The sequence below is a fragment of the Phlebotomus papatasi genome, chromosome 1 (assembly GCF_024763615.1).
Source record: "Phlebotomus papatasi isolate M1 chromosome 1, Ppap_2.1, whole genome shotgun sequence".
Classification (NCBI taxonomy): domain Eukaryota; kingdom Metazoa; phylum Arthropoda; class Insecta; order Diptera; family Psychodidae; genus Phlebotomus; species Phlebotomus papatasi.
In genome coordinates this window covers 35,324,181-35,350,759 of record NC_077222.1, presented here as the reverse complement: position 1 = coordinate 35,350,759, position 26,579 = coordinate 35,324,181, and the positions used below count along the sequence as shown (strand labels likewise).

Here is a 26,579-nt window from a genome sequence, read left to right as displayed (position 1 = left end):
TAACTATTTTGTAAAGGTAGGGTAAAGTGTATAATTTGGAATTAGTGTTACAAGTTGGACAATTCGCCGGTACAAGTTGGACATGGCTTTTTTCTTGATAAATATAGTACAAAATTTGTTTTTAAGCACAAGGAACCAAATTATAAAACTAAAGCATTAAAAATATACAAATAAAAATGAAGTACTAAATTTATCGAGACAAAAAGCCCTGTCCAAATTATACCATTGTCCAACTTGTACCACTGTCCAACTTGTACCACTTTACCCTATTGCATCTATTCTGTGCTTAATATTACTTCTCGTAATATTTCAGATTCGAAAAATTCTCAGTGGGAGCTTTTTCAGGATATCTTTAGAAAAATAAGGTAAGAAGCTATTATATTGTATAAAACTTTGTAAAAATATTCTGAAAACAAACTCAAAGTGTTCTTAATCGCTGAAGGCTTGAACTCGTGGATTAAATGTTATAATTCTTAAATTAATTAGCTGGATATTATTTCCTTAATTTAAGAAATTTATAGTGCGATCATACGCATGATCGTTTATGATCGTAATGTATTTGAACTTTTTCAAAGTTCATTTCAACTTCTTTTATATTTGTCAGATTAACTCAACAAAAATTGTGTTTGTTTTGTGAAAAACTCAGTAAATATTTGTATAAAAGTTATATATCGATTCTTAACGGTGTCTCAATGAAGTTCAATACCAATTCATACTTAATCGCGATTTCGGCGATTCCAATTCCTTTGCAATAAATCCCTACTTGCTTCTATAGGCTGAAAAATATTCCTCCTAACAGTCGTTTAAGATTACTCCGGTAAATCAGGTGACAAAGGCTTATTTTTTTATTATTATTTAATGAAAATTTAAGAAAATATGGAAAACAGAGTTCAAATATTATGCTTTATATACGCTTAAGAGCTTGAATTAAATTTCCTTTTAATTACGACGGAACCAAAAACTGAGAAAACATGCTGATGTTTGTCTTCGTGATAACACGTAAGCCTTTACGTGTACCATTTTGTTGTGAATGTTATAATCTTATCAATTTTAATGACATAACGAAAAAATAATTTTTTCCAAAATATGCATTTTCTAAATTTAACATCTTTTTGTTTTCGTCCTTTCTTTATTCGTGTTTTTTTGATCGTGTCAAGAAATAAACCTTGAAAAAAACGTAATAATTTCTTAGCCAAAATATCACTTTTTAAACATATTGGCTCCGTTCAGTAATAACCTTTCGAAGAGACAAAGCCACTCCAAAGCCTAGGTTTGGCTTGGCTCTGGCGAAAATTTACCGGAAGCCTAAAAGTGCAAGTTCATATACCCACCGCTTTAGCGCTGATTGTTCTGCCATTTCGAATTTCGATATTCTTGACACTTCAATCGTCAACAATGTCAATAACAGTGTGCAAACCAGGGGCCTATCGACATTTCATTTTTCCATACATTTTTTCATAGAGGCATTGAAGACTATTGGAAAGTTCTTTCCTAAAGAGAATTAACTCATAAGTCTGATATATTTCGAAATCGAGCATTAAAAGCTATCTAAAAATACATATTTCATAATGTTTGCCGAAATAATACAAGAACTAGGAGCAAATTTGTTTAAGTCGCGGTGCAATTTCTACAAAAATTTTACTAGGAAAAGTGAAAAATAGTTTCACTTTTAATTAAGCTTGATGGGCCCCTGATGCAAACGTTTGCTGCAAAAAGCGTAGTTTTGTGGAATTTCAGAATGGCACAACGTTTGAATTGCAATTTTATTACGATAAATGTCCATTTCATAAACTTTCTCACTTTTGTGTAACTTCTCGGTTTAAACGTTCGACATTCCAACGGGTTTTTAGGTAAGTTCTCTCTGATATACCTTCGAATCGGTAAAGTAAACACCTCAACCGGAGAGAGCTTTCAAATCGGGAAGGCTATTACTGGACGAGTTCCTCTCTGGTGGTTTCCATCCCAATCCCCAGTAATGAGAATTTTTAATACCGTATTTGCGGGTGACTTTGACCCGTTAGTAAGGCTTTCTTTACTTCTAGAACTTAAGGATGGTCTTTACCGGTCCGATCAACCATGTCTGATCGATGATGACCATTTTTACACTTTAGAATTAAAGAAAAGCTTACGAAAAAGAGGGTATTAAAGTCACCCACACTTACGGTAGATTTAAAGATTTTCATTTAAAATAAAAGACATATAAATAAGTAGTAATAAATACTACAATATAGTGGAAAGTGGCCATGCATCGTATGATCCCAAGCATCGTAATGATTAAATTTTTCATATGGTTCTCAATAAAGGTGACCTATCGCACCATCGCAACCGTATTTTGAAAACTAAGGGAAAGTGCTTCGTTTTTAACACTAAACCTACCGACCCTACCGACCATTTTTGGTCGTTTTTGAGTCAAATAACAAACCGCGGTAGGGTAGGATACTCAACAAATTTTTCTTGGAAAAGTGTAAAAAATTAAAAATTAAACACTTAAAAATATATTAAATATTTTAAATATATTAAAAATATATTTTAGGAAATTCATAAATTTTGATAGTGAGATTGTACCGTTTAAATATGTATTAATTTTAAACCAATCAATTTGACCGGGTCTTGGTAGGTTTAGTGTTAAAATATATTGCGGAGTCAACTTATTCAGAAACATAAGAAAAATTTAGTTATTTACGAAGCTGAAGTCGTACGAAGCATGGCACTTCACTCTACAATTTAATATTACACAATTACTTATTTTCCAGAATCTCTTGGGAAATTTATGTAGAAGTTCTATCCATGTTCTTTAGAAAAGATAATGTTGTAGTGTAGGGTAACTTTAAAAAAAAAAGTGTACTAATAAAGCAGTAAATATGCGAAAAAATAATTAAGTTAATTAAGTTAACAATTAAGCCTATACGATCGATTTTCCTTTTAAGGAAATTTAATAATTTTTAAGGTGAAGCCACTATAAGAGCATACATTTGGGAAGAATATTGACAAACACAATTTCTTCTGCATATTCATGTATTTTAAATTAACCGACCCGTTTAGAACGTTTATCCACGTTTTATTCTACCCTAAGAAATATCCCGCATTGATCCATAGGCATTGGTGAATAGATTCGATTTTATGTGGGCTATAAGTATGCATATATGCATGCATACTCCACTAAGTAATATTAAGTGAACACTCGGATAAACTCTTTTTTATTAGATAACACACACAATTGTCGCCCAGGAATATGGAAATTTACTGATTTGTGTAAAATCCTTTCGGTTTTGAATTCTATTTTGAATTTTTCAAACTCAGGATTAGTGTCAGATTCTGTCTCTAAGTGCTATATGAGGGTGTCCTAGATTAAACTTCATATTGCCGGATATTTTAAGTGGTTTATCCAATAACATCTCTAGTGGGATTTTTGTGCGTGCTAGTGGGTTAAAATGTTGGAATATTTTTCCAGGTGAGTGCCCTCTTTGCTCGAGCTTAATGCTATTTCGGTGTTTCATTTAGATTATTGCATTATCAAGCTTTTTAATTGAAATTACCTTGCAGTGTGTGGGCAAGTATTAATCAAAATAGTGTGTCCAATCAATCGTGATGCTGGAAGAGTTATTAATTGATTTAATGATAATGAATTGCTTATTAATATCATGAAATTATTGCCTCAGGGCTAAATTACGACCTGACACTATTAGCGAAATAATATGATTCCATTTGTCAGATGAGACAAATTGTCAACAAATCAATTTTAAAGCTTTTTTATCATCAGTCAAAGTCAATAAAAAATCACAGAATGTATCCCTTTTGTTAGGTCTTATTTTTTTTTTGTTTCTCAAAAATACTGCAGAAAATCCCATATCTATAGTATTTTCCGTTCATCTGAGTGTAATATGATGTGAAAGGTGTTAGATTGAATTGGTAGAACGTTTCGGATCCCGTCAGGTGATATCGCTAGAATTGGATTTAATCCATTATCTAATGCTATTTACGCCTTTTGCGGGGTAATGTTAATAAATTTGATAGAGGTTGAATGTTTATGTGCGAGAGATGTGGGGTAAAGGTGAGGCAGTATTTTCCACTGGACAATTTAACGTGTGCAAAATTTATATACATTTTAACTTGGTGTATGAAGCACGTTTTCCACCCATATATAGCACCATCAGCAAAACTCCACTTTTCCCACCTTGTCTCACAGTCAGGTGTGGTTTTCACCACTCAATTGAGAGTTGGGTTGATGTATTTACACAATTGTGGGTAAAATGTGAATGAACCCATAATAATCGTCAAAACTTTGATATGCAAATTCATGTTAAAATTTATACACACAACTTCTCATTATGTGCCACACACAATCTACACAATATTGTTTAATTCAACAAACCACCATGAAAACATCACTCAAATATGCCCATCGAATGTTTAACAGACTGCGGTTAGAATATTAAGGTGTTTAGCAAAGTGTCTTATTTAACAAAACACCTTGCAATACTGACGCTCTAATCCGCATTTGGGTAGAACCTGCACGAAAGGGTATATAATGCCCGACATTTTTAATCACAGAAAATTCGACGACTTGTTTATCGAAATAGGAAGTTCAAATATTTAAGCCATACATTTGCAAACAGAAATTTATTTAGTTAATTATTGGGTTTCGCTTTTGCGGTGATTTGAAATTATTTTTGAGGTTAATAGGGGAATGTTGACATGGTTCGCACAGAGTGAACTTTCAAACAACGCAAATTTTCTCTTTGTTTACAAAGAGCTAGTTCGTAATTTCTTAGCCATAAGATAGGCTCATGAATCGAGATGAGAAATGGTAAGTCAGCTCTTTGGAAACAAAAAGAAAATTCACATTGTTTGAAGGTTCACTCTTTGCGAACCATGCCTACATTCCCCTATTGGTTAAAATATTTATTCGAATTTTGCCAATAATAATTATACTGACTTGTTAGTTAAATTTTAGTTATCTACTTTATGTTAATTAAAAGTGATAAGTTTAAGCTATATTAAATACTTTAAAAATTTGTCTGTGTTTTTCAAAATAAAACAGCTGACTTAAGATTTTTTTTTTTAAAGAAAACATTAAAGTTTAAGTAATTTTATTTTTTTTTAACAGGTAAATATTAAGCTAAGGGGTCCGTTTCAACCTTGCGAAACTAATCCGATCAGGCCCATTATATATTGTTCTTTGCAAATTACAGGGGATCAATTCATTCTAGGAGCAAGTGCTCATGCTTCGTACGATCCCAAGCTTGGTAAAGACTACATTTTTTGTAGGGTAGAAGGAACACCTTTTCGGCAGGGAACACCGAAAATGTCGATAGGTGTTCCTTCGACCCTATGTTGCTAAAAAAAATGTGACTCATCGCACACATATTTTAAAAACTAGGAAAAATGGCGCAGTTTTTAAAATATATAGCGGAAACACATTTATTGAGACACATAGAAAAATTTAGTCATTACAATGCTTTGGATCGTACGAAGCATGGGCTGGGCATGGATACTTTCTCTTAAGCAATTTTTCAGAAAACAGGTTTAAGAACTCAATTTATTGAACATGATTATCTCACACAATTGCCTAGATTAAAACTTTAAAACTATTTTTTTTCTATTTGCTAAAGAACTATTGCAAATATCATACATCTCTAATATATATTGTTTTGCTAATAAGCAGAGTTGATCCGCTATAATTTTAAATTATGGTTACATCCTTTCTGAATACAAATGACAGAGGACTATCACCCACGACCTAGACCCGGTTTCACAAAAACACAAAAAGTAATTTTATTTTTAGCCAATTTACTTCAAACTCATTGCACATGCAATGCTAAAACTTTAAATCTATTTCTAAGCTGTTTTCCTTGCTTCAGGATTAGCTGAGAAAATGCTTAGCATAATTTAATAATGAATAAATACCGCTTTTATCAATTTTCTTAAGCCATAGTTCTCTTAATTTAGTGAGTTTTCAAAATCCCAAAAATGCAAAAATTGAGTTAGTTTTCCGACTTAATTTATCAATATATTAATGGCTTCATGAAATACTACTGTTCATAAGCAGAAAAATCTATTTTAAAAATTGGTTTTATAAACAAAAAAATCGGTTTCTATATGATTTAGCTGAAGTCGAGGCTTTTTATACATTGACACTGTTATAATCTGTTTTGGAAACGGTAAAAGATAATAACAGAATAAGAAAAGAATAATTCGAAAAAGGCAAATTTTACAGAAGAGCGATTTGAAGCTGAGTTTTTCATTCTGAATATAAGATTTTTAAGATTTAAAAGTTCTAAATATAGCTTTGAAAACTATATTTAGCTTTTGAAAACTATATTAACTTTCCGGTATAATATTCACAATAATAGATAATATAAACGAGTATCCATACAGCGATAAAACGAATTTTGTAAAAAAATCGAGTTATTCGACTTATATTCTGAGTCGTCCTTTTAGTTTCATAATCGATTTTGATTAACAGGTTTTCCGTCTATAAATCTAATATTCAAACAATTCTAAAGTAAATAAGTTAACCAAGGATAAAATAAGGTATGCCTACCATAACTTAGATAAGTAGCTTCAGACTTGGAGGTATAGTTTAACCCTGATATTTTACAATTTACGATTTTTTTTAAGACAACTGGACTTTAAACGGTATAATAAGAGTAGCAGTAGATAATCCTTTAGATTTTTAAAATTTCTTGAACCTGCTTGTTATTTATTAATTAGGAATGTTCGGGAACGAGGTTATTTACCGTTTTATTTATTTATTTTACATATTTAACATATTGAATTTATTTAATTGCATTAGTGAAAGCCATTTGTCTAATTCATGGCTGGAATTCAAAAGAAAAAAATTGAAAATCGGGATCTGAGCTAAAGCATTTTTACTACTCATTTTGTTCGCATAATGGCCGAAGTACTTTCTGTTTTAATCTCGAAGTGTTTCAAGTGCCAAATTTTATATGTTTTTGGAAAAATTGACACAACAAAGCTTATATTATAATATCATTACAATTCCCTTTATAATCAATAATAAAACAGGCTATTTGTGTGTTATTTGTCATAACTTTTCTCCGCCATATGCTCAAATTTAGTTCGAAAATTTGAAACTGAGGTTCAATTCTTGGAACATTAACAATTTTTGTCGAAATTGATTTCAAAATTTCCGAGAAACTTTTGAAAAATCAAACTCCAGCTGTTTGGACTTGTGTATGATAGACTTTTCGTGTCATTTTCATAAAACGTAGTTTGTGAAAATTCTCTAATTTGCTTTGCTCTAATTAAGAGCTCACATAAATTAAATAAATATTCAGTTGACATATACTTTTAAGGAAAAAATTTTTCTAGAGCTCATTTGCACATAGTTTTTCGGTATTCTCACAGAAAATTACATTTCAATTCATTTTGCTGTTTTTGGCAGAAAATGTGACAGGAAGTGCGGTACATTCAAATAACTAATTTTTTCTATATACCTAATTAATTTAACCCATGATTCTTTTCAAGAAATATGAGGCATACGACTAGCTAAATACTAAAATATATATTGCAATCGATCAGATTCATTAAAGAGAACATTCGAAAGAAATTAAATGATCAATCGTCCGGAAGTATCGAACATTTCCCTATTTAAATATCTTGCTCGAATCCCTTTAAACTTTATAGAATTGAAGAGGTTTATAAAGGCTCTTTTTTGTAAAAATTTGATACCTCACTGAGAGAAATCCGAAAAAGTTAAAATAACATTCCGGAAATGTGTATTTTACCCTGGAGTATTGATTCGAAATCGGTGTAAATATTATCCTTTTTAGGTGTATTGAGGGTAAAAGTTACCCTTTTTCATATTAATTTTACACTCAAAATGGTGTAAAATTAACATTAAAAAATGTTGATATATTTTTACACCTAAAAAGTGTTAAAGTTATGAGGAAAAAAAGTTAATCGCACCTCAATTTTTTTCTCAGAGATCTCTCCCGCATTGGGATTTTGTTATATCGTAATTTTAAAATTTACTATTTTTATGTAACAATTAAAGGTGGATTCACTTCCGTCAGTATCCTGTTTTTTTTATCGCTTTCTGTACATTAATAAATTTATATTGGCGATTAAACTGAATAAATACAAATTAAGTATTATTTTTTTCAATTAAACCCTCAAAGTATTTGTGAAACAATTTATTTATAATTCCTTTCACTCTAACTTCATCGGTAGCTAGTGAATAATTCCCCACTATTTAATGCAATAATATCTTAAAGTCTTTTAGAACATTTTGAAAACAATTCCAAATTCCATTTTAAAAGCCGCTCTTGGGATTTGGTGGATTTTGTTACCAAAAACCGTCATTGAGGTGACACTAGAGGTAAAAGTTGATACTAATTTGTAGATGCACTCTGAGTGAATTGGAATAGAATTAAAAAGCTCCAGGCGAGAAGGGTTAGAAGGATGCAATATATCCAACAATTTTTAATTAGGTAACTTTTAACAATCTTATTTTTCCACTTTCTGCCTCAAACTCCCGGTGACATCAATCTCTCTGTCCAACATTGAGAGAGAGGGGGAAGTTTTTTTCACTGTTTCGAAAAAAAAAACTCGGAAAAACAGCTTGATGGCTGGGAGTCTCATGTGTGTTATGAGATGGGGGACAATTCAGGTAATAACCTCGATAATGATCCTGCATCAATCGATAAGACTAGAGGTAGAGGATGGGTGTGATTTTGGAGTTGACAACAAAAGAAAGTGGGTACTCTGGGATGGTAAAAATAGAAGTGATATCATAAGCATGGCCACCAACTGTGTTTAATGAATGTTGACATAATTGAATTAGACGCCTGCCACCCACCTTTTCCTTTATCTATCAAATAAATTTATACGACAAACTGATTATGATTCTCATACAAGAATCCTTTAGAGCGGGAATTCAGATACGTTATACAGGAAAAAAGCACCTGCGCTTCGTATTCTTCATCATCGTAACAACAAAAAAATTCACGTCAATAAATTCTCTTCTGAGATCCCCTTTCGTTTAGTTGAAATTCCCCAATTTGCAGAGTAGAATATTTTCGTACATAATAAAACACCCGCAACCAACAGTATAAAATTTTTCAATAGAAATGATTCTATTTGGGAGCTGATAAACGTTCACTAACTAACTTTTAAACATGCAGCACGTTTTTTTTTTGCATCCACCAACCTTTCCATTTTGCCCACAGGAATTGTATGGGAATATTTTGCATAGCAACAACAATTATACATTATACACCATAATGTCCCCTGTTTTTCCATACCAGTTAATTAAAAGTTTTTCCCAATTAAAATTTTTCCTCGTGAAATTTTTACCGAAATACAATTAATTTTTTAATTTTAAAACAGTATTATTGACTGCAAAATTTTCACATATTTTTTTTTTTGTAAAGCTCACACTTCCCTGATAATGAGAGGAATATGACTGTGCGTAGTCAAAAATAACCCTTTGATTACTTTCATGGGGTGATTCATGAAAACACTTGACAGCTTTCCCACTTCAATTGCATGTTATTACATGCAATAGTACTTCGGCATATGTGAAAAATATCACAGTTCAATTGAAGGGCTAATAAGCGGGATTTTTAAAATTATATTAATTTATTTATTATTCTGCAATTTTCAATCAATTCAATTGATACATTTGAGATATCATCGGTTGGACAAGCAACTGTGCTAAATGTATTTAATTTGTATTTACTACATTACACGAAGCAATGCATACTTTGCAATGAATGCAGACACAAAGCAAAGGCAGTTAGCACAATTTCTGATGCATACGGCGATATGATTTTGCAAATATAGAGGGAGTTAGTTGCACTCCAACTTATCAGAAACGCTTTATAATTTTTATTATTTGAGAAACTATTTTAAAAAATCCCGATTGATTGCCTTGTATAAGGACTATGGCCCGACTAAAATGTTGGTTTCTTTTAATTGTTAACTCTCTAAGGATGAGAAGCTTTTCACTGACCGAAATCAATGAAATGTCGTACGTTTAACCTTAGAAAATACAACGAGTGTGTAGTATTTTTTTTTTGTATTTTCAAGAAGTCTTCTTGAAAATACCAATCAATCAAATTCATAATCTTTTTTTTTGTGCAAAATATTATGTATAGTTAGTCAATAGGGTAATAAAGGGTAATTTCTAATCATGTCTAATTTGGAACTTTGAGATTTCCTAGAAATTTTAATGAAAACACTTTTTTCGTCTTGCTCGAGTTTTCTGGACCGATTTGGACCTTCTTTATTTAGTGGTAAACTAAATAATATTCATGGAATTTTTCTTAAGATTTGTGAATTTGATGGAAATTCACGATCCTGAAAAATTTCGAAAGCATTATTTTCGAGGTTATTTTAGAGGAAGAAGGTTATCATCGAAACCGAAATTTCTGGGCAAAACGGAAAAGCTGTTATATTTTCACTGATGGTGAACACCGGAAAAATAATGCCTAAGAAAGTACATTGCGTTAGGTCATCATCGTAGATTACAACGAGATATTATTAGGGGAAAGTGCCCATGCTTTGCATGGTCCTAAGCTTCATAATATCTAATTTTTCCTATGTTTCTGAATAAATGTGACTCCGCAATATATTTTAAAAATAGGTTAGCATAAAACGGTTAATATTATGTTCAAATCTTGCATAAGTTAAGCTTAAAATAATTTCATGTGTATGTAATACACTCATAGAACACGAAAAGGTTAAACTTGCAAATAAAGAGCGCACAGTTGCAGCACAAAACGGTTAAAATTTAATGTAAAATCCGCACAGCTGTCGAACGAAACGTTTAGCAATTTAGTACGTTTTTACTCGGATTCTATGCAGATTTAAATAAAATCGATATAATATCGTAATTTCTGTGTGAATTTTTGTTCAATACGTTAGTCTCATTTTAATAATAAAGCCCGATGGTTTTTAGAATATTATCACAGAAACATTCATTACCACAGAATCAGCATTAGCAAGGAGACACTGATTCTCTTCGTGAACATTGTTTTCTGCAATGTGATGTCTTGGACAAGGTATATAGCAAAATCCTCCAATAATCGTTATAAAGAGAGCAGAAAATAAATCTTAATCTCAATGATTTTTACAATATTGATGATTAGCAAAAACCACGGAACAATTGGAAAATTCCTTTGTACACGTATGTATATAAGTTCAAAAATTATTAATCGTTTAGATAGTTATTATTATATTGGTTCAACCGGTTAGTACAAAATTTGAATTGTGATTTTCAGAAAATTTCATCATGAATTTTAGACGGCAAGCTTTACAGCAAAAAGACGCAAAATATTTTACAGCTTACAGTGAACTCTTTGATTGAGTAAAGAATAAAAAATTTAAACTTGATATTTGATGGCTACCAATAAATTTTACATTTTTTACATTTTAATTTTGTTAATTTTAAATGTAGCACATGTTAAAATTTTTTTACTATGTAAAATGTAAAAAATTCGCCCAACCCTGGTGATCGGCGCAATCTGCCGATCTGCCACTCACGGTTCACTCGCTTGCCATAGGGGAAAGTACCCATACTTTGCACGGTCCCAAACTTTATAATGACCAATTTTTTCCTATGTTTTCCAATAAATATGACTTATCGCATCCAAATTTAAAAAAAACTAGGGGAAAGTGTCCAGTTTTTAGAACATACTACGGAGTCAGATTTATTCAGAAACATGGGAAAAATGTAGTCATTGTAAAGCTTGGGATCGTTCGAAGCATGTGCACTTTCCCTATTTATTCACCCCCTGCGCAAACTACTATTTAATCAGACAGAATAAGGAACTCCCTAAATAGAAAGTTTATTTACTGACTTATTCTACTCCGGTCTCCCCTACTGTGATTAGGCAAAATATGAACATATTGTCACAAGTAGTTGGACCGATACAGAGCTCTAAATTGAATTACAATTATTTTATCACACTCTAATTATTTTTGTTTAATATGTAGAAGTATTAAGTAGAAAACTTTTAAGTTTAGTTAAGTGCATATTTAGAATTACACATCACACTTAAAATACCATTTCATTAATATTACCTACGAATCGTCAAATTTGTGTATTTCCAAAAGCTCCCTGTAGTGCAAATGAGGAAAATTTCTCATTTTCTCACAAATTAAATGTGAGACAAAGTACATTCCGTTCTGACCAAGAGTCACTAATTATTTTCATGTTGTGTTGAACGCCTGGCAAATTATAAATTCTCTGTAATTGGATGACATAATCAAACTCATAATATTGTCGATGTGGAACAATTTAGTTGAAAATAATATGCATTACAGGTGTGCTTAACACAAAGAGGCATACGATTCCATTGATGGTTAAATTCAACTCGTATTGATTATTTTGTGCTTTTATTATTATTTTTACACAGTAAACATCGAATTGTGTGAAAATTGACAATTTAGTGAGTTCAGTTTAATTAGAAATGCATTGTCCTCTAAGCTTATTATGCCATTTGGACGGACAATGCTGCGCTGGTAAATAATACGGGAGGAGAGTATTTTACAGTAAATGCTTCAGTATTTATAATTAATGGCGGAGATAAAAAGCTTTTACTACAGTGTTTACCCTAAACTCTTGTTCAAATTCAGGAAAATAGGATAGTTTATTAAAAAGAAATGTCTATATATGCTCATCCTTGCAGTTCCAGTCTTTTGTGCCAAATTTTTTGCCCTAAATATGTTCTTGCACGCCCTAAATGCTTTACTATTGTGTTGGTGGACAATAAAAGGGAACAAGAGGATAAGAATGAGAGACCAAAGGCGGCAAATCAATTGACAAGCGACAAGATGCTCCCCTTGTCCTCCGAAAAAAAGGGTGCCACCACTAAGACGATTCTACGTTAATTACAGTGAGTTGCGATATCAGTTGAACATGATAAGATTATTGAGTGTTCCCCACTGCTTAGCACAAAAAAATCTTCCCCCTGGTAAAATGAAAAATACAATATATCGCACAGTGTTTGTCGAACAGATGGGACTACGGGCTTTTTTTCATCCATGAACACTCCCAGTCCCCAAATACATTTTATTCCCAATCACTCGATCGATTTTGTATCAAAATATCAATCAATTGTCGCGTGAGTGAATTTGGCTATACATTTCCTCACAATCTACTCTGGCAGAGTGGTTGCGGAAAAAATAGAACATGCTTCATGTTTGCAGATAAAAATTCAAATATTGGAGGGATTGTTGAAAAAAGCAGGGCTGAATTCTGGCATACATTTCATTGAGTAGCTTGAACTGTAGATAATTTCACGATTTGATACAATTGATTACATACACGGTACTATAAAGTGAAACATTTACAAATTAATCGTGATGATGCTTTCATTTTAATAAATTAGTAAAGTCGAAATGCTGATAGCATTAAATTACTTTTTAAGGAATTAAAATGGAGTAAAATGGGGCAATTTGGAACCGTTTTCAAATTGGGATTATGATTACTTCACTGTTTCATATGAGCAAAAAGAAGACCACGAAGAAGTAAAAGCTCTACACTCCTCAAGACTACTTTTTTCTGGTTTAGGGGAGATCAGGGAGGTTGGGACACTTTTTCATGCTTTGACTTTGAGACAGTATTCCAAAAAATTACGATAAAGGCTTAAACAGATGACTAAAATGTTTGGGCTGATCAAATTTTTTGGGCTAAGCTTTTTTATAGCATGGTGCGTCCATGTTTTTAGGAAACTGTCAGGTGGTATTACATTATCCGTTATATCTCATGTTCTAGTGAACAGAACTTAAAAAGTGTGGGTCCGTTAGAAAGCTCATTAGCTGTGCTTCAACTTTGATAATAACAAAAGACTTTGTAAAACCACTCCTTCAGGATGTCAAATTAGAGTTTCTCTAAGAATTACCAAAAACAAATGGTCTTAAAGTGAGGTTTTAAAAAATTGTATAAAATAAACTAAACAAAATATTAAAAATTCATTGACACCAGGCTATAGGCACCACTTAGGACTACAATTTTGCTTATCTAAGATATCCCGCTCCGATCACTCTAAATGCCTCATTTGTTGGTTTTTGTCATTTTCCAAAAATATGAAGTACCTATTTTAGAACAAATTTCCTAAACATTTCTGAGAAAATATCTTTTAAAACTCATGTGAAACATACATAAATGTTGAGATTCTTCTTTAAATCGATCGGGGGACCATCAACATGATTTTTTTCATCAACATCGATTTTTTGATTTTGAAATGCTTTTGTGATTTATGAATCAATTTGATTTCTAGTAGATGAGTTATTCCAAAAGATTATGCAAAAACCTAATTCACGGTGAGCTCTATCTCGTGAGTTCGAGCATTCCGCAAAGCTGGGACGCTTTGCCATCTCTTTTTAATATAGAAATTACCTATATTTTGTACCTTTCAGTTTTTTTTAGTATAGTTTATATCTGTAGAAGTTCGTCCTATGACTAGATCAAAGTTTATAAAATAATGTTTGGAAACAATATTAAAACTTTACCCTTTTTATAATTGGAATTGGGCACTGTGGTTAAGAGGCATTCCATTGTTTTTTTCAAGTTTTTTTACAGCATCGAGTACAATAAATTCTTCAATTAAAAAATTAATAAAAATAGTTTGTGGGCATTTCTTTTAAAACTTTTTTTTTATAACGTCAATCAGAGGTTTTATATTCGAACAGCAAATTATCCAAAAAAGACCTAGAATACAATTCGAACTTTTGTTTTTTATAAGTCGAGAAACTCAAAATTCTTATTATGGAAAACTCAAAAGAATCATGAAGCAATATTTGCTGAAATGGACAATATTTTTTTCACGAGCCCTGAAAAAATTTGAATCTCTAAAATCAATAATATTCAAATTTATATTTTAAAAAAATATATATATTCTGCAACTTTTAGGAATGCCATTTTTTCAATCGGAAAGGGTTTTTCTCGGTGCCTCCCAAAAGTTTGAATTGTGGCCATTCTAAATCTTAGTTTGGGGCAGCTAGGGCGCTTATCTATAAGCACACCCAAATAGCAATTTGGAGTAAGATTACCGTTGGATGTATGTATTCTGGATTCCAAAAACGGGGCCTATGACGGTCGTCAGAGAGTCGAATGACGGAAAGTGGGGAATAATATGACGGTAATTACGGAAGTCATTTGGCGTCATAATAACTCTGAAATTACCCGCCTACGACTAAAATATGACGCCGACTTCCAGTGTACTAATAAAAATTCTTCTCCTCACTGGATATATTTGAGGGGAAATTTCACTTGTCAAATGGCAAATAGAACTATTCAGAGCTGTGAATTCGCAAAGTAATCAAAAGTAATTAATATTTTCGCGTGTTTTCTCAACAATATAATAGTGTACATTGGGAGGAAAAGCTCCTTCAGTAGAGATGTGTGTTGTGATTCGAAAAAGTACAGTGCCGACAGAACTTAAGTGAAAATTAGGCAATTTTTTGCATGATAAACACACAAACATTTTTTTTGCAAAATGAAATTTTGTGATTTAGGAGTTTGCTCCAGTCTCTGGAGTATCCTGTGATTAAAATTTTGTGTCGAAAAGACCTATTTAGTGAAAATTTTAAAAGATTTTTTTATGTTGTTGCCATCCAATGCGAAAATTTTCGACATGTCGGATGGCTCATTCAGCAATAGGCGAACGGCAAAAATCTTCGCAAATGTGTGTAGTGAATTGGGAAAAAATTAGAGAAATTTACGTAGAACGTAGTAGAAAACGATGGAAAATGTGAAGAATTGTTGAGAAAATATTGTCTATAGTCGTAACGCAATAGAAAGTTGTGAAGTGCACTTAACGTTTTCATTCAAAGTGTGTACGTCGATTTCGTACCTATGCACTAGAGAAGGACGCCAAATGCATTGTTTTTGGCGCGTCATTTTTTGTACGGAAAAATACCGTCATTTACAGTCGCTTTTGTTACTGCATGATAGAGTAAATTTTAGAACCGTAAAATAACTGTTATATTACTAATTCAATCTTAAGTAATGCTGTGACCAAAATTCGACGCGAATATGACTAATTCTTAAGATTCCAATTAGGAGTAATTTTTTTGACCATTTATTAACCAGTCATTTTTGAGTCAGAGTAATTTTTTGCGGACTGGGCAGAGTATTTTTTGATATATTGATTTGTTTTAATTGTAGGCTCTCGTAAATAAAATGAATATTCAGTAGCATCTTTCATAAAGGTAAAATTTATCATTTTATAATTTTGTCGTAGATCATTATTCTGTACCAATACCTAAAATGTACTTTTAAGTTATTTCCTTTAATCTGTTTTTGGCAAGAAAAGTCTATTCGCTAAAAAGAGAACTGGAAGCAAATTGAGCCAAACAAAGGTCTCTTATGTCGGCTTCATACAGAAATAGAGACAGAATAGACAGAATTAGAGAACTTAAGCCAGATGGCTAAACCTTAGGTTTGAAGTCCGTATTATGTCCTAGACAGACTTGCGACTTAAGCCGAAAGACGCAATAAGTCACTTAACGGGGTCCCGGTCATAATCCCGAAAGCCAAAATCCCGAAAGCCAAAATACCGAATGGGCCAAAATCCCGAAAGCCAAAATCCCGATTTATTAAAAGTGTCATAGCTACTCCCACGATTGCATCCGCGCTTCCTGGAGGTAAAGGGAAATCTTCCGTGTCTTGGGAAATTATTCTAAACATTTTCCTCCATATAATTTCATCCTTTTCAGGATTTTGAACTTTCGGGATTTTAGCTTTCGGGATTTTGGCCTTTTCGCGATTTTGGCGTTCGGGATTTTGGCTGCCACCACACTTAACGCATATAATAATCATATTGCATTTTCAACAGTTTCTGTATAATCCATTTCTCGGTTAAAGCTGAGCTTTTCGTAAACTTTTCTTAAATAATAGCACTTTATGACGATCTTTAGACCATCTTTAAATGCTCTTATGGTCAATTGAATACTTTTAAGTCCTAGAATTAACGTAAAGCTTGCCAAAAGCAGAGGTACAAAGTTACCCTCAGAGTACAAACTCGCATCTACGGTTTTTTTACACCTACAAATTTTACCGTTATGACAAAAAAAAGTGAATCATCCCCTGGTTTTTCTTCTCCGAGAATTTGGCAATGCAGAATTGGTTGATACGATACGTTGAACCAAGATTTTCTCTTTCAAAATTTATTAATTATTCTAAATTACCCAAACAATATGAATCTTTTATAACCTACTTAATAATTTTTTATGTCTTTTACGCGAAATACATCTCTGGAGAGAATAACAGAGCAAAATTGTTAAATGTGGAGAGAAAATCAATTATTTGATACAAATTCAGTTCTAGGAGGGGGGTTTCTCTTGTGTTTGCTATCTTTGCCTCAAATAGAAAACCACCCCTTATGTAATGTATTTAACATATTTATTAATAATGGAAAGCAATAATAATCATATTACACCGTATTGATTTTGTAAATAAATTTTATGTTGTTTGAGACTGTAACTGTGCTTCTTTATCCATTGAAATTTCATGATGTTTTCAATAATTCATTTCGGTAAAATATTTTATCACGGGACTGTAGTATCTTTCTCCCTGTTCTTTTCGTGTGAACACGAGATAGGTCTTTCACGAGGATCGGGGACAATATATAAATCAAATTGACATAGTTTTCGTGGCTGATGGAGCAACATTGTAGGGTTGAGTAATATACACAATTATGCAAATGAGTGTAAATTTTCATCGCCCAGAAGTTGGTTTATCATCATCATCATCGGATGTGTCCACACGAGGGCCCCGTGTTTGGAGCTCTTTTTGGGGGAGGTGGCGTAACACGAACGGTGGGTCAAATGAAAACATTTCCGGTCCACTTATCTAGCCTAACCACGACAATGTGGTCAAGAGTGAAATTTCACTATAAAATATTGTATACATTCCACCCCTTTTTGCCCATCTATATACTCTTGTCCAGCATTTCTGTGGTTCACCCTCAGACAATTTTCGAATTTCACCTCAATTCACTAGAAGCCACCCACACTTTCTCTCATCTATATTTCCCAGCCCAAGAGAGCAAAACTTTCGTCCCAGACATCTCCTCAGATGTTCTCCAGGAGAGAGACACTGCCCACCCTTTATAAGAATGGGGAACGTAAATGGAGGGAAGTTGCTGGATATATCCGCATATTGTTGCTCTGGATGCTTGGTATTAGTAGTGGCAAAACAATTTTCAGGGTGGTTGATGGTGTAATAAAAAACCACTTGGTTCGTCGGAGACAGGGGCGGTTGGGAAAAAAGTACAAGAAGGAAAAAATAGAGAGACACAAAAAAAGCAAACCATTCAACCCCCCGAAATAAAAAATAATGTGACAAGATAAAATCTCAACTTCTCGTCTTTTCTATTTGTGCTCAAGCCACCGAAGATCTCACATTTGTCGCTAAAGGCCCACCCTTATCTCACCAACATTTCTTTTAACATTGTCTCGATGACGACCCTGTTGCTTCTGTTCGCAACATTATTGCAGTTTCACCCCCTGCAAAGGGGCATCGAGGAAGAAAGTGGTACGATGTCAGAGGGTAAAGATCATGTTTGAGGAAATATTTATTTTCCACAATACAGCGTATCATGTTCCGATTTATTGTAATTAATTGTACTCATATTTCCAGTGAGGAAAGTGCGAAAAATAGGGGAGGAAATTTTTCAATTCACGATATTATAAAGAAGCTGACAGAGTTCTTATTTTGTTAATATCAAGGTTTAATTCTCAAAGACTTAGGGTAGGGGCTCATAATTTTGTCCAGTTTCTTATTTTGGACACACTGAGGATAAAATTGGACACTGAAAATAAATTGATTAAAATTATGGATTTTTATTCCAATATTTGATGAAAAATGAATTCTATCTAAATATTTGTTCTTTTTGGAAGATTTTAACACTAAATACGTTAAATTTTGAATATGATTTGAGTTTAAATTGCTCTGTTGAAAATCCAGTGTGAGAAATTGCTGCAAATATGACAGCACTTTGTGTTTACTTCAGTCTTATTTAGCTGTGGTGAAGTACTAACAATGTTTCTTCGCTTTTTTTTGAGTGATATTATTGAACATTCATTGAAAATTGTGTTTATTCACGTTAGTGGTGATTTGTACATTTGACCTGAAGTGATATTTACCTTGTGAATTAGATTTTTCGTGTGAAAAATGGGAAATTTTCTCAGAGATTCACCAGTGAGGTGATACTTCTTATTTTAGACAGGTGTTTTTCACACGAAATTTCGTGAAGTTTTAGCTTTTATGATGATTAGTTGGACATGTGCCTGGGGAAACAAAGGAGCATCACCTCTATAAAAGAGATGTAGCGAGAAAAGCCTTGAAAGGCTCCCGGAAAGGTCAAGGAATGCGCTAAATAGCACGCACTTGGAGTACCGAAGTCAGATCACTTTAATGAATGATATGGAAAGTTTCCGGACTTTTTGTGACACTCTACGTTTCCCTAACATGAACAGGAAGAGGACTTGGTAAGATTGGTTCATAAAATGAAGAATAATGGGCATCCTGTTGAAGCGGATTAGCTGTCCAAATATACAGCCAAGTTGTCCAAATTAATAACCAAGTTGTCCAAAATTCGAGTCAAATTCACCTCTACATATCAATTCATTTTTAAACTATTAAGACTAATTTTAGTAAAAACAAAGACAATAAACCCTTGCCAAGTTTCTAAACAACCCTTCTGAAAAGAGAGTAACAAGAAAGTAAATTAGAATCGAAAATATAGCACTTCAAACTCAAACTCAGTACATTGATGCTTATAAGCACCATGTACAAAATTATGAGGCCTTACCCTATACCAATTTAATTTCTGAATCAAAGAACTTTTTTTTAATTAAACCCACAATTTAAGCAGTTTGTAATATACTTGCCACTTTGCCGCTAACTAAATGCATCTTACAATTACTTAAAAGTTGAACTATTCATACGATACAATATCGATGGATAAATAGCAGGTTTTTCAAATTTATTTTCATTACTTCCCAAGCGAAATGGTGATTCATTTTTCTCGTTCAATCTAAAGTACTTCCCTGCATACACATATCATTTACAAGTAGTTTACCGATTCACTATCGATTAAAACTAATGCAGCTAAAGATGTAGCCGAGTTGAAAATTTAAAGGCTTAATAGGCTTTCCAAAGTAGTTTAACTTTGATTTCAGAAAATTCGATACCAAAATGTTTTTCAGACATACAGTGGTGGCCAAAATAGTAGAACCACCTTGTAAAGCTTACTTTTGTTTTAACTTTTGTATCTTTTCCCAACTTGTTACTGTAACTTTGTTGTAGAAATATTTAAATTATTAACCTCGTAGAATAAAAGTTGTTTTGTCCGCTAGAGGTCTCTATATTGCACAGAATACATCAATACTGAAATTCAATACGAATAATAAAATAGAAAAATTGTCATTTATAGTCTCTAAATACAGCTTTATTGTGCTATTCCAGTGAAAAAATGAGCATGTTTTTTAGCACATTACTGTTCTCAAGTACTAAAAAGACCATGATTGTTTCCACATGTTATTGCAATTAATGTCGGTTGGGAAATCGACAAGATTAATTTAATGTTTTCACTTTCATAGTATTTTCTACATTTTCTTTATCATGATTGACACGATGTAAGGTTCTTCTCTCTACACAAAAACTTCATATATTCCCCAGTTTCAAAATCATGAAATAGTCATGACAGGAACCGACACAAAAGAAAAATTTAACCAAAATCCGAATTCGAATATTCCCTCCGAGCAAGCTTTCACCCGATCACAATGCCATCTGACATTCAGTCAGTGTGGGAGTAATGTCATGTCAGCTTGGTGGAGTGATGCAGTTGGATGGCCTGGAGTTGACAACTTTAGCCTCAACTTCGGATTTTCCCAGGTTTTCCATGATTTTCCCGTGAGTTCTCAGTGGTGAAAAGTCGGCGAGCAACATTAATATTCTCTACTCGTTATTTTCCTTGAAATGACGTATGGGAACAGACATGGTCTTTTTTAGTACTTGAGAACAGTAATGTGCTAAAAAAGACATGGTCACTTTTTCATTGGAATAGCACCATTAGTTCCACTTATTCGACTTATAAGTCAAATTCATTTATTTAAATGAAAGTGGCCCTATTCCGTTGTTCAAACAGAATTTTACTATTGACAAATTCTGTGAAAAATAGAGACTTCTTGCGACCAAAAAAATATGTATTCGACGTAACGTTATTATTTGAAAATTTCTGCATCAAAATTATTTGAAAGAATTGGAATGAAAAAAATACAAAAGATAAAATAATGGTTTTTGCAGAGGTGGTTCTATTATTTTGGCCACCACTGTAAGGTGTACAAGGACGACCACAAGCCGTTTTCGAAATAAACCAAGAAACATGGTTTTGGTGGGAAGGAGGGGATGCTGAAAAAAGAAAGGTGTCCTAAATAAAATTGATTCATGGAGGGTGTTGTCGAAGACCGGAAGTTGATATCTCTTACCGTTGGTTGGAGTAAAACTTACTCGAATTGATGTAAAATCAACTCCTTTTCGCTGTGATTTTCGATAATTCATATTTTACAGTTAATTTTACTTCTTATTGTGTGTCATATTCAAAAAAGTTGATTCAACTTTATTCAGAGCAATTTTTCTTGTTTTTATCTTTATATTCACATGAATAAAAGAATTATAATAACTCTTTTTAAGGGTTAAATTGACTCGTTTAAAGAGTTAAAATAACTCGTTCTACGTTACAAATACAAAATGGATAAATTTTACTATTTTGAATTTATTTATATTCTGTTTTTTTTTTATTTGATCATTTTCTTTATTATTTTTTTCTTGATATAGAGGTTTCTATGTTATAAGATACGTACATATGATGCATATGATGCACTACACATGTCTTCATGTAACACTGTGATGCATATTTCTATTTGATGCTCCATATGAATTTTGCCAAACGAAAATAATCTCGACTGAAGTATATTCTTAAATCAAAAACACTTAAGTATGCACTTTAATGACTGAAGTTCAGCCGAGATAAAATTTTACATTGAAAAAGAGTAATCAGTAGATTGATTTCCATCATGTTAATTTAACTAGCACGTAGAATTTTTTCAATACTACAGTCTATATTCTACAGATAAAAAAAAAACAGTAAAAATACCCTTCAGTGAAGTAACTTTGACCTAGTTCACTTTGATCCTTTATTGTGCCTGCATTCCAAAATTATGGAAATTTAATTTATTTTCATGTCCTTATTTGCAGAAAATGAAATCTCAAAGAATCACCACAGAAACTTTGTATTTCCCATTTTGAAATCTGAAAGTATATATTATTTCATCTTCTTTACATCATTTGCAGGTATAAATGAGAAACTTTATAATGATTTACAAAGGTGTTGTCTCAAGCTCTGTACTGCATGCTAACAATTCAAGTAAGAAAATTCACTTTCACAGTATGTCTCTTGTAATATTACACAATGAAAAAGTATTTCGGAAGAGAAGAGCAAAAAGCCATCCCCCTTCGAATACGGTAGAGACAATATCCGAAAGGTTTATTAAATAATATAGAGCAACAATGCGGTAGTCTCTTGGTGGTACTTAGCAAAATGAAAGAAAATTTTGTCCCTTTATGACTCCTTTGAAAATTTTATGCTGTGCGATCATCTCAATTATATCCTCTTGCATATCGTGCTTTCGCGATAAATTGCGCCTGGGGACAAATGTACTTCAATTTAGTCTACACCCTCTGTCCTCTAGTGCGAAAATTGAACATTTTTATAGTAAGTAACGAGGTCTTTCAAACGCTTTCAATACTCAAGATCAAGATAATATTCATTATTGTAGAAATTCCTTCACGGGGTTGGCGAAAAAAAAGACGAGTGGAATAATATATTTTCAAATGAGTACTCAAGTTCTATTATATGCAGAACATACATGTTCATATATAAAATATTCCATACAGAGGAAAATACATTTTTGGCATAAATGATCGAGACATGGGGCGAGACTAAAGCTTTCGGAGCATCTACTGAAAAGTCCATCTCTCAAAAGTGAATGAAATGAATACCACGAACTACTACTAAATATTTTCTGCCAACTGGAAATATAATTGTATTTCGGGATGCACCACACACCATCCCCAATGACATTCAAGCTCTAGTAGACTTAACAAGGAGGAGAAATACTTGAAAATGACGCAGTGAAAATATTCCAAAAATTTCATAATTTTATTTTATACCAGACTATTTGCTGGGTGCCACTGAAGAGTGTTTTGCATAACTCGTCGTCCCAGCCATTCCCTCTATTATATATATTTGTTCCCTCTGTATCTCTATGGATTATGAGAAAAACCACATATGATTGGGAAATGATGGGGAGAGACTACAAATGCTCAATTGGGGTGGATTTAGGGGGGATTTTGTGGTGGTCATTTCAGGGTTTTTGTCCTCTATCCTAATGTCTCCCATGACCTATCAATTGATCTCCAAATCTTGGATGATTGTCCATAATGTCTTCTTATAAAGAGGATTTAGTAAATTCTTCAGCAGTTAGGTGAAATTTATTAAATATTGAGGGTAATATTGATATTCTAAGAAGATAAAAGGCAATTTCAAAAGAGGCATTGCATTTATAAGTTATGGTAACATATTTAATTTGTCCTAATATTCCAAAAGAAACTAATTCCTCTATTTAAAATTATTTGAGACATCTTCGAAAATCATTGAAATCGGGCGTATAGTTGTTAATAATGCCCTAGACATACTTACGACTTAAGGCGAGAGACGACTTAATGTAAGTATAATCAAAATAATGTTTTGGCTAAATTCTCATCACTTTCTCTCTAACTAAACCGTTTTCCGGCTTAAAGCGAAATGTAATCTATTCATTATATAGATTATAATTACGTTAAGCGTTAAGCCGTCTATCAGCTTAAGTAGTAAGTGTGTCTAGGACATTATACTTCAAGAAAGTCTTACTAGAATAGCTTTGCAAATCAAATAGACTTAGACTGATCTTCAACTGAGAGAAATCCGAAAAAGTTAAAATAACATTCCGGAAATGTTTATTTTACCCTGCAATATTAATCCGAAATCGGTGTAAATATTATGCCTTTTAGGTGTATTAGGGGTTAAAGCTACCCTTTTTCATGTTAATTTTACCCTTAAAAAGGTGCAAAATTAACATTAAAAAATGTTGATATATTTTTACATCTAAAAAGTGTTAAAGTTGCGAGGAAAAAAAGTTAATCGCACCCTCTTTTTTTCTCAGTGTCGAGAATATTTAGCGTGTAAAATTTCACAGCAAAGATTCATCCCTTAAGGGTTTAGGATCATCGATTAGGAGTCCTTTGCATAAAATTGCATTAAAGAATTCTTTACTTCCAGATTACATAGGCTAAATATACTCAAGGATCAGCGGAGTCTATTTGAGACTTTAGCTAATAAGTTTCAATTTCAAAGCCGAAGTATTCTAAAATCCGCTTCAATAAGTTCTAATTTGGTCCTAAAGGACAAAATTTCACCTCTTGGAATCTAATTTGTATATCACACTATAAAATCAAGAAAAGTCTTAAGACGAACAATGCTGAAAAATATTGCAATGAAAAATTAGAAGAAAAAAGATGATCAAGGATATGCTGAAGGTTATAACAAACTCAATGGGTCAAGTGGTAGAGCACTCGCTCTATGATGCAAGTGTCCCGGGTTCGAATCCCCTTTAGGTCACAAGGAATTTTTCTGGCGTTAAAGGTTTTCGGATTGCATCCAGTGAGCTTCACTGCACTTGATTCCACGGGCAAGGGACTGACAACCTCATCCCGTACAAGAAAAAAATAAAACTGCATGTTTAGAAATCCTCTTTCGGGAAGGCCTAGTTCCTTCATGGAATGTTGTGCCAGCATTATTATTATTATTATTATTATAACAAACTTAACTGACGCGCATATTTTCACGGAAAATCTGTCTCAGTTTTCCTTATTAGGAATTTGGCTAAGCAGTTTGTGTAATGAAGTTTATGCTACTCTGAAACAACAGCAACAATTCCCAAATTTCTGAAAATTTTCTACTTTTTAAACAAGCCATATCGTAAATTGAGATAGTTTCACTAACAAGATGCTATGACTCATCTCACAACCCCAGAAACTTTTGATGGGTGAATGGTTCACGCCCCAAGACGTGGCTGCGGAGACGCGAGGTCATGGTGAAAAGTTCACGAAACTCTTCATGCAAGAGGGGTAGAAATTAAGAAAAAAAAATCATCCTCATGTTGTCTTGAATATTTATTTGTACGAGTCGCCAACAACCCCATTTTTTGTGCCCATAACTTCTCACGATGAAAATTGAAATGACTTTTCAGAGGGGGCACTTGCCGCCGTCGCCCTCGGCAAGAAATGCTACTGAGGGGGGAAAATATTGGGGTTGTAGAAGTGGCAAAGGCGTCGCGATGAAGGAGCATCTAAATGATCTGATAATTATGTATTCATTATGTGAATTTTGAATGTCCTCTCTCTCGGTATGTGGATGTGACTTGTGAAAGAGATGCCCCTTATTCTTGGGGGAGTATGGGTGTTTTCTCACCCAAAACTGTCACCTCATCTTTTTGCTCCAGTTCCCTTCATCATCATCATACATTTTCGGTGTGTCTCACATCTCTTAATACCCCATGCTTGGGAGCCTGCTTCTGACATTTCTTCCTCAAACAAATGCCATATACATCTTCCACCATCGCTCATACATATATCTTGGCTTTCATTTCATGGGGCGGACAGAGAATTTCTTGGCACTTTTTGGGGGATGCGATGGGAATGGGCTGATGATGAACTGGGGTTGCCAGGAATATCAGAGTAGTATTATGGTAATTTTAGAGTGAGAAGATATCTTTTTATAGAAAGAAATTCCAATTTTGATACCCTTCTAGCTGTATTCAATTTTACAAACCTTAATATTTACCAAATAAAATATTTCAATACAAATTGTGATTTCATCTTTTCAATTTAGATTTGAAACAGTGCAGTATTGTTCTGTTTCAAATTTATTAAAAAAAAAAATCTAGTAACAAAAATCAATATCCTTGATTTGAGTAACCGACTAGCCTACATACGTAACATCTTCTAAGAATAAGTAAAGTTATAATTTCAGACGTATTTAAGACGAATAGACAAGTCCTTTATTATACAAAGAAATAATAATTCTATAAGGAAAGGGTAGTATGTATCGCTATGCTGAGAAAAAATCTTCACAACTAGTTGAATATATATTGGCTGCGACGAAACTTAATTTGGTATTTTTTATGCATTAGAATTTTTATAATTATAAAAAATAAGAAGTCTTTCGATTTTCGTTAAACGTTTAAGTCCGATTGAGTAACAGATGACCTAAAACTTTCTTTTCCTAAGCCCATCAAAAGTTAGTCAGAAAAAAATATTCACGCCCTTAAGGGGGAAGCCTGAATTACAAGGTCAAAAGTGATCCATATTTTCTATTGCTTAAATCGGTAGATAAAAAAGGTAGATAAGCTATCTAATGAATATACCATAAAAATTTCAGAAGCCAATTCAAAATATTTCTAAAGATACATGGACTAAAGCAAAGAGCGCCAAGTAGAAT

The 26,579-nt window shown here is 32.8% G+C and overlaps 1 protein-coding gene across 3 annotated transcripts in view; it reads left to right on the top strand.

The window, feature by feature from the left end:
* The first annotated feature begins 313 nt into the window (after nt 1-313).
* LOC129798949 (uncharacterized) overlaps nt 314-26,579 on the top strand; it is a 230,317-nt gene continuing 204,051 nt past the window's right edge. For 2 of the 3 annotated variants that reach the window (XM_055842469.1, XM_055842468.1), the window contains exon 1: nt 314-365. The gene's annotated coding sequence lies outside the window, so the exon portion shown is untranslated. The remainder of the gene's footprint in view (nt 366-26,579) is intronic. The other variant, XM_055842473.1, reaches the window with a different exon arrangement.